Here is a 10,523-nt window from a genome sequence, read left to right on the forward strand (position 1 = left end):
TTAGTAGAGGGTTTAATACTTGTAGCCATAAGTTAGCTAAATTTTCTTTCTCACTACTTAGTGAAGTCTCTTGGTTTGACAACTTTCCTGTTTGGATTGTCAACGAGGCTTCATTTGGTTTTGTACCATTGATTGTTGGGTTTGATTAATGCATACTTTGTTTCCCGGAAAAAAAAAACAATTCAAAAAGATTCCTACCGGTGCAACGTTTGCTGTTTTGATTTCTTCAAGACAATAACTGATAATTATATTATCATCACCTACTCTTAAATGTGAATAGAGACAAAATCGATTAGCTATAATGTACAAATAAAAAAGAGATTTTTGTATATAACGCTACTCGTGAGGCTACAAGCCAACTAAGATTCCACGACAATTTGAAACATAAATCAGAGTGTAGTTGAAGCCCTATAGATGCATCTTCTGCCTATAAAATTTAATGCACATGTAAGCTCTTACATCCCAACCTTAGCAAATACTACTAACACTACTACTTATATAAAACCACCTTCCATTTTTCTTGATTTGCATCTAAATCATCTAACACTAGCTTTCAGTTCTTACCAAAAAAAAAATGGCTTCAAATAATCCAGCATTAGCAGAGCTAAACTTTGTTTTGATACCTTTACTCTCTGCAAGTCGCATAATACCCATGGTTGACATTGCCAAATTTTTAGCACGTCGAGGTGTGACACTTTAGTGTTGACACCTCTTAATGCTGCCCCATTTACTGCAGTAATTGATCGCGCCATGGGTTATGGACTCCTCATTCGGGTACTTGAGCTCCAGTTTCCAGACAAGGAAGCAGGACTTCCAGAGGGATGTGAAAGCCTGAATCTTCTGCCCTCTATGGCTTTTGTAAGAAATTTCTATAATGCAACTGATATGCTACAAAATGAAGCTGAAAATTTACTTGAAGAGATGAAGCCTAAGCCAAGTTGCATTATTTCCGATACGCTTATTGCTTGGACAGCTGATACAAGTGATAAGTTTCAGATTCCAAGAATCCTTTTTGATGGAATTAGTTGCTTCAGTGAAGTGTGTTTGCATAACTTGTACATCATGAAGGATCAAAACAAAATCCCAGACTCGGGTTCTTTTGTTATTCCTGATTTACCAGATAGAATTGAGGTCACTAAAGCTCAGCTGCCAGCAGCATTCCATCCAGGAACCATTTCCATACAAGATATTCGTGACAAAATACGAGCAGCTGAAACAAGATCCTATGGGGTTGTCATCAATACTTTCGAGGAGTTGGAACAAAGGTATGTTGACAATTTCCAAAAACGTAAAGATGGTAGAGTTTGGTGTATTGGACCTTTGTCTCTTTGTAATAATGACAATCTAGAAAAATCTCAGAGAGGGAACAAGGCCTCATTTTACATGAAAAAATAGCTAGATTCTTGGCAGCCTGAATCTGTTGTGTATACATGTCTTGGAAGCCTTGGTCGTATTACAGTTGTACAATTTGTGGAGCTAGCTTTAGTCCTGGAAGCCTCAGGTTATCCATTCATTTTAGTCATAAAAGAAGGGGAAGGACAAGAACTGATAGAGGACTGGATATTGGAAAATGGATTTGAAAAAAGAACAAAAGAAAGAGGGCTTTTGATCCGTGGCTGGGCAGCACAAGTACTAATTCTATAACACCCTGCAATTGATGGGTTCTTGACTCATTGTGGTTGGAATTCGACCCTTGAGGGGATTGCTTCTGGTGTACCTATGATCACATGGCCTTTATTATCAGAGCAATTTTTGAATGAGAAATTCATAGTACATGTCTTGAAGACGGGTGTGAGTGTTGGATGTCAGGAAGTGATTCATTTTGGCGAGGAAGGGAAGTTTGAGGCCCAAGTGAGCAAGGAAGAAATAATCAAAGCCATTAAAATAGTGAAGGACAAGGAGGAAGAAGGAAAAGAGAGCAGAAAAAGAGCCAGAGAACTTGGAGAAATGGCAAAAAGGGCTGTAGAAAGTGCTGGATCTTCTTATCTCAGTTTGGAACTTTTAATCAAAGAAATACAAGAATTCCAACTTAACAGATCATCTTAAAATGAGAATGCACAAGTATGCAATGTACTTCTTTGATTAGAAAATTTTATCTGCAGTGTACTTCTTTGATTAGAAAATCTTGGATGCAATGTACTTCTTTGACTCGAATAGCATTGATAGGTGTCACGACTAAAGTGACTTTCGTGCCTCGCTGCGTTAACAATTTGGCCATGTTCCGAGGCGGACTCAGAATTTGAGAGCACAACGGCAACACCATAATTTTATATATGCAAATTACTAGCAACAGAAGACAACTCTTTGAAAACTTAAATGATTACGATAATATATCAACACAATACAAATTTAATATTGTCGAATATCATTAATTTGGTACTAATATAATAAAAGTACATCATGCGCTCATACTTGTCTCTAAGCATTTTCATACGCAAAGGGCAAAGGTTTAAACTTTAATGTGTAAATTTTTATATCGAATGTCCCGATGTAATAAGATATGAGTTAAATGTTTAGGTATCACTAATTAGAATTGAGAAAATATATATCTTGCTAATGCATAGAAAATCACAAGCCACTTGTGAATGTCCATATGGAAGGGAAGAATCACATAGGAAATTGTCCAAGTTGTTTTTATTTTACAATCTTCAAAAGGTAAAATTTATTAGTCATTACGTGGATCCGACTGCCCTCCCATTCTTGTAAAGACAATATGTTCTACTTCCCCATCATTTTTAGTTCTTTATACTTCCCCATCATTCTTAGTTCTTTAAGTTACATGTTTAGATTTTTTCTCAGATAAAGCTTTCAAAAAAGAGAAAGTTCTAAGCAGAGGGAGGGAGGGATTTGGAAAAGAATAAAATATAATTGATTATTATGTACTAATAATAAACTAATTTTGAAAAGATAAAAGAAAACAATTAACTAATTTCTAGTAAGGGAGTAGTAGAAAGTCCAAAAAAAAAAGGAGTGAGGAAAGGACTGGAAAAGGAATAAAATAAATTGACAATTACGTAACAAAAATAAACTAATTCAAAAAAGATTATAGAAACAAAAGTAAACCAATTGACTAGTAAGGGAGTAATAATCATCATATCATATACTATATTATAAGGGGAACCTTCAAAATTAAGGTTGAATTACCAAATTATCCATTAGAAACTGAGTGACCGTTTTGTCCTTCACCCAATAAAAATATTATATTAAATGAATAATTTCAGCTGTATTTTTTAATTATTATTTACATATCAAACTTTTCACATTTCATCTTCTGTAACTCTTGTAACTTATTCCCTCATTAACCAGTGCATTAACCAAACTAATTCAGCCAACCTATTCGTTACTACAAAAATTTGTAGAATGAGGAGTTACACGTAAGTAAATTAATGGAGGTTAATTCTATTAATAAATATATACAAGGGAAAGCTAAAGAACACCAACCAAGAAAAAAATATAAAGGCAACGAAATGATTTTCATTTCTCACAAGCACGCTTTTGGAGGAGCAAATTTTCTTTGATCTTACATTTTCGTTTTCTTTCTTTTTTTCGTTTCCTTTTCTTTCTTTTTCATCCATAAAAATTTGTAGGAAATAAAAGATATTGAGAGCTGGAGAAGTATGTAGATATGATGGATGCTAGAATAGAATAGTTTCAACTCTTACTACTTTCAAACTTCACGGATGATGAAAACCACATGTGATACTAGCAGAGCGAGCTCGTGAGATATATGGGATCTTCTCTGAAAGGTTGATTTTAGGATTGACATTAATTGATGGATTCTTTTTAGTGTGTAAGATTATAATATTTTGAGATGAGAAGACAATATATACTATATTCATATATAACTATTTACGACCCAAAAAATGGTGTTGTTTATGTATTTAGAGGGTGTATCAAATAATATCTTGACCACTTCAATTATTTTCGTCTAACTATTTTTAAAATTTTGTTCCTTGTCATTTCTCTTAAGGTTTAAATATTTACTTTTTATGAGTTTTATCATGACTGTGAATATTACAAATTAGAACGTTGATATTTTTTTTACCAGTCAATGAAAGAAAATAAAAATAATTGAATTTGTTGCAAAAATAAACATGAAAATTTCAAGCGAGAAGTTTCAAAAGCTTCCATAACAAGGAGAACTGAATCTTTCTTTCCTTTTTTCATAGTGTTTACAAATAAATTAAAGCGATTAATATAACTTTTAATTACGTGCATCACTCAGAAAGAAAGTTAAGAAGTTAAAAATATTAAATGATATACAATAATTAACTTTTTGTATGCTATAAAATTTGTTTGAAACTCAAGCACTTTAGAATATACATGCAATATAGGTGATAATTTTTTTTTTTTTTACTACAATTAAGTAATGATGGGTGCTGGGTGTACACGTGCGGAGTACGTGTCCGGAAACTAGTAAGTAAAATAAGGGAGTAATAGTAAGTAAAAAAGGATGTGACTTTATTTACTAGTAAGAAAAAGTTGCCAAAAAAACAAATTAGAACAAAAGGTTAAGTTATAGAGTGGGTTTCGAACCCAGGTCGGGTAAGGAACTTGCAGCAGTCCAGTAAACCAGCCTCGCCATCCAACTTTTATGTTTAAGGGAGCTAAGGGGTCCTCAGTGTACATACAGACATATATAACATATATATACATGATTTTTGTTGAGGCTAACGAGGGTCCGTGACCCCCACAATACCCTATGTAGGTCCGCCCCTAGCCATGTCCAAGATGCAGGTACGATGTAATTTGCAGTAAGTAAAGGTATGAAGAAAAAGTTAAACTCTTCTAATCCTGACTCTAAAACCATTTATGGTAAGCACTGAAAGTTGTATAGTATTAGATGATTCAGTTGTAAATCAAGAAAGATGTCATAAGTAGTGGTAGTATTTGTTATGCTAGTGAAGTAAGAGCTTACAAGGGTAGGGTTTCATCTTCAATTCCATGAATGCTTAAGTCCTTGTAATGTAGCATCACATGTGTAGTTGTTCATTATGACACGTCGGGCCAAGATGCAAGTAATTCAAACGTTGCAACCATGATGACAGCTATACATTTCATTTCATAAGTTGTCTATATCAAGAGTATTTAAGAAAATTTATCTTAGTGTTTTTTGATGATATACTGGTTTTAGGATCATATGGATCACTTAAAGGAGACCTTTAGGTTGTTGATGAAGCACCATCTCTTTGCCAGGAAATCTAAATGTCATTTTGCTACAACAAGTGTGGAGTACCTGGACATTATATCTCTGCCAAGGGGGTCTCTACTGATCCTAAGAAGATCCAGTCAGTACAAGAGTGGCCAACCCCTTCCACTCTCAAGCAATTAAGAGGCTTCTTGGGGTTGGCTAGATATTACAGAAGATTCATCATCAGGGGGCTATGGGCAGATTAGCAAGCCCCTGACTGATCTATTGAAGAGAGATAGTTTCAAGTGTGCTAGGAAGGCAACTGCAACTTTTCAGTCATTGAAAAATACTCTAACCACTGCATCAGTGTTAGCTCTGCCAGATTTCAGTTTGATATTTACAGTCGAAACTGATGCATGTGATGTGGGAATTGGAGTTGTGATAATGAAGAAGTGCCATCCTATTGCATATCTAAGTAAAGGGTTATCTCAACAACACCAAGTTATGTCTGAGAGTTGCTAGCATTGGTAATGGTTGTCAAAAGGTGGGGGTAGTATTTAACAGGTAGACATTTCATTTTTAAAACTTACGAGAAAGCCTTAAAATTCCTACTTAAGCAAAAGTTGCACACAGGAGCACAATTGAAGTGGGTGACTAAATTTATGCAGTATGACTTTGAAATTGAATCTAAGAAAGGCAGGGAGAATAAAGTTGCAGATGCTCTGTCCAGGATTCCTGCGGTGGAAATTACTGTTCTCTCACTATCCACTGTGAGAATTGACCTACTACAGGCCATCATGAATAGCTGGAGTACAGATCCAGAGTTACAAGAGTTAATGCATCGATTGGATAATCTCAAAGAAGAAGTGAACGGGTATTCTTTCATTAATCAGCAATTGCGAAAGAATGAGAGACTAGTAGTTGGGTCTGATGCAATGCTTAGGAAGGAGATACTTCAACTTTGGCATGACTCAGTTACTGGTGGTCATTCTGGAATTGACCATACTTACAGGAAGGTTGCTGCTCTGTATTACTGGAGGGGGATAAAGGAAGATATAGAGAACTATGTTAAAAAATGCGATGTGTGCCAAAAAAACAAGTATGACCACTCTACATCTCTAGGGCTGTTGCAACCACTACAAATCCCAGCACTGGCATGGAGTAGCATTAGCATGGATTTCATCGAGGGGTTGCCTAAGGCTAATGGGAAAGAAGCCATTAGTGTGGTGGTGGATAGATTGACAAAGTATGCTCATTTTGTAGCAGTTAAACATCATTATTCTCCAATAGACATTGCCAAGCTGTTCATGGAAAATATCTTTAAGCTTCATGGAATGCTTGAAGATATTGTGAGTGATAGGGACCCAATCTTCACGAGCAAATTGTGGCAGGAACTGTTTGCTACCCAAGGAGTGACCTTAAACACTTCTACTACTTACCACCCACAGTCCGATGGTCAAACTAAGGTTATCAACATGTGTTTGGAGACTTATTTGCGATGCTATTGCTCTGACTCACCTGCAGATTGGGACATTATTTGATCTTTGCAGAATCGTGATATAACAACACCTTTCACACATCCACTCAGACCACACCATATGAAAGCCTTTTATGGTCAGCCTCCACCTTTATACTTGCCTTATATGTAAGGAGATTCAGGGGTACCAGAAGTGGATAGAAGCTTGACGGCAAGGGAGCTCAAGTTGTAGCTACTTAAGTTTCATCTGTCCAGGTCTCAATGGAGGATGGTCGACCAAGCCAACAAGAAAAGACCAGACAGACAGTTTAATGTTGGAGAGTGGGTATTCAACCAGTGTTTTAAAAGGCGTGGGCGGAAGGCGAGGTGTTTTACATATGTCTCAGCGAGGCGTAAGCACCGAGGCACGGGCGTAAGCTCCATAGGTATTTAATTTTTAATATTTTATAAAATAATATAATGATAGTAAATATTTATAAACATGTAAAATTACATAAAAATTGAAGAAAACTATAAATATGTGAAATATATATATATATATATATATATATATATGCTCCATCCCCACAAAAAACTAGTCAAACAATCTATTATACGCTACTTACAAGCAATGTTTTAAAAGGCGGGGGCGTGAGGCGGGGCGTTTTACTTGATATGGGGCGAGGCGTAAGCCTAGAGGGGGGGGAGGGGGGCGTAAGCCCATGGATCTTTAAAAATTTTAATTTATAAATTAATAAAATAACATAATAACACAAAAATATAAAATATAAATTAAAAGTTAAAAATTAAAAGAAAATTAAAGGAACTCATAAAAAAAAAAATCTAGCATGATTCTTAAGTATAACTAATGTATACAAATCACGTATAACGTATTTAACTTTCAAATAAGTAAAAACTTACAATTTTTTTAAAAAAATGATCAAACTCCACATTTTACCTTCCTAAAAGTAAATAATTAATAAAATCTTATTAGTACGATAATTAAAATATTACTCCTTCATGAATAAATACAAATTAGTTTAACATATCAAATTAATAAAAGTGTATAACAAGGAGGGACAAATGAACTAAAACACGACCAATAACAAGTGAAGATATAAATTTGCAAGTTAACGGATTATATCATAATTGTAATTTTTTGCTCCTGTTGTTGCCTTTGACGTTATCCATTGCAGTTCAATGGTGATGATGAATGTTTGTATGCCCTCAAATTTAAGCATTATTTTGTTGACCCGTAGGTTCATCACTAATTATGGATCTTTTCATGGAAGAGAGATTAGTGTTTGGAATTGCCACCTTTGATGAAGGAAGAAATGGTTTAACAGAAACTGATGGGCTACCATTATCAAAGAAAGAAGTAGAAACGGTTTGTCAAATATTAATCGGTGGTTTTTCTACAAGTTTTTTTGGTTAATTAATTACGTAAATGGAAAAAATATAGGAGAAAACCCCAAAAATTGGAAGAAAAAAGAAAAGAAAAAGGCATTTGCTAGTCAGTGAGGCACGCCATGTCACTAGACTAATGTCCCTAGATTATATAATTATATAGATTGTTCAAAATACAAAAAAGTAAACACACCAAGAGCTTTTGAGTTGTGTCAAAGGGATTCAACATTTACTGCATAAAAATAATTTTGACTTTTTATATATATTTTAATTTTTCAGCAAAGGAGATTCAGACGAATCACTGTAATGCCCTAGCTCTGTCCCTAAATTGGAATTTCATCGTCTTTATTGTATTATTATTGCACGCTATTTATTCTCATTGGTCCATGATCAACAGGGCCTTTTGAAGTTAAGTTGGTCTCTGTAACTCTTTAATCAAACATCACTACACTGGTTTTCAAATAAGGGGTTGCATTTACTTTTAAGTGAATGCCAATATAAAGTCTATAGGGGTAGATTTGGCACTCGACTGGATGTGCAGGGGTACTCATTGTTTCTGGACTTTTCAATTAATAATTTTCATATCTCACGATTAAAAAAAAAAACTCACAATATAGATGTTTCAATGCATCAAATGTCTATCAATTTGTTCGATTGTTACTAAACATAGATTATAGCATATGAAAAGTTTTCTCTCTATCTCTATGAATTTGAATTTAGTGTGACAAGAAAAATAAATCAAACCAAAAAATAAATTTTACTTGTTTTTATATATTTAGCAAACCAACCAGTTCTAAGTAGAAATTTAATCAATTCTGACTGTGAACACCCCTAACATTGGGATTTGCCTTGGAATTGGGACATTTGACCCTTTTCTTTGTCTTTACCGTAGATCTAGGCCCAAATAAATAGTTCACACTACTACCATCGTAAAAGCTTAAGGGATCTTTATACAAATAGCCGATTGATTTTATTGTTAACTTTTTTTAACCGATATACATAAATTATATATTATTTATACATGGTTATATATGTATTATACGTAGATTATATATATATTATATATTCTCCGGCTAGTTTTAATTTAAATAATTGAGTGGACTGTTATTTAGGTTAATTGTTCAAAGCTTAATGGGGCAGCCTATTTGGATACTCCTATTTAACCTGTCGCGAGTATTTCCAAAAAATATAATTGGAAGGCAGTGTAAGTAACTTCAGACAAAACTGCTTGAATTTTAATTTTTTTGTGTTTTTTTATTTTATTTAAAATAAGTGGTTCTTGAATTTTGATTATGAAAATAAATCAAGCGAGTGTTGTAGAAAAATTGGTAGTTTAAACTTCAGAAAACCCGATAATGAAGGCCAAAATTCGGGTGTCAGTATCAGACGTTTGGCTGTGGCATGCCAAACTTCAGGCGTGATTGTCGAAAAATTGGCCTCAGTAAATCATACTTCATGTGCATATGTTTGAAATTTATGCGCATATGCCAGAAATTTACTTGCACAAGTAATATGTCAAACATCAAGTAAAACTTCGAATATGAATTTTTGCAAACACGGTTGCACATGTCGAAATATTTTTTTTAAGTGACTAAACTTGCAAAGATTAATAAATCTGGGCTAAATAGGCCTCAAGATGGATGGTCTTGAATTATTGTACGCGCTAGCCCCATGGGCAGAATTTTAAGTTTGACAAGTATTTCCCCTCACTTGCCTCATAGAAATACTTTTAACTTTTGACTTTGAGATTCTGCCCATGGAGTAAGTGGGGGTAAAAAAAATTAAAGGACACCCAAAAAAGTGTCATATTTATGTAATTTTTTGTTAAATGATAAATCGGCTATTTGTGCACTTATCCTAGTAGCATCCTCACATTTGAACCGGAAGAATTAACCTAAATAGCCGCCGACCCAACTGATTAAATAACAAAATATCAGGATAATGTACAATATATGTATAATATGTGTATAACCATGTATAATCAATGTACAATCTATGTATACTAGTTAGAAAGTACACTGTGAATCCAGCCGGCTATTTGTGTAAAGATCCTTTTGAACTGCCCACTATCCTCCAGTACTAATTGGGCCCAGAGATGACAATTCCAGTTTCAGCCCAATGAAACACAACCCGTCCAAAACACTAGGGTTTTTGAAGGTTTCGCCCTTTGTATAAAGTGCCAGAGTATCACTATCTTCAAAGCTAGCAACTGGTAGCGACTAACTCGTTCTGCTCGGTGTCCTCGTCGTCGTTGTCGTGGTAAGTCTCAACCCCTGTGTTTAGATCTAAACCCCTTTATCGGTATCAATCATTTGCTAACTTAGGTTCTGCGATATTATGCTTTTGCATATGCAATTTGCTGAATCTTTGAATGATCTCTAATTTTCTCTTTAAGATATACATTTTGACGTAAATGGTTGACTGATTTCTCGTATTCTCTCTAAGATTTTTCTGTGCTTTTGAATACGCACGTTATATGACTTGTGTTGGGCAATGTAGTTTAAGTCATGAAGCATAACAATGTTATTC

The 10,523-nt window shown here is 34.5% G+C and overlaps 1 pseudogene; it reads left to right on the forward strand.

The window, feature by feature from the left end:
* The first annotated feature begins 339 nt into the window (after positions 1–339).
* Positions 340–2,153, forward strand: LOC107789576 (UDP-glycosyltransferase 73C2-like; annotated as a pseudogene).
* Positions 2,154–10,523: the final 8,370 nt, after the last annotated feature.

This window comes from Nicotiana tabacum, chromosome 21, assembly GCF_000715075.1.
Source record: "Nicotiana tabacum cultivar K326 chromosome 21, ASM71507v2, whole genome shotgun sequence".
Taxonomy (NCBI): domain Eukaryota; kingdom Viridiplantae; phylum Streptophyta; class Magnoliopsida; order Solanales; family Solanaceae; genus Nicotiana; species Nicotiana tabacum.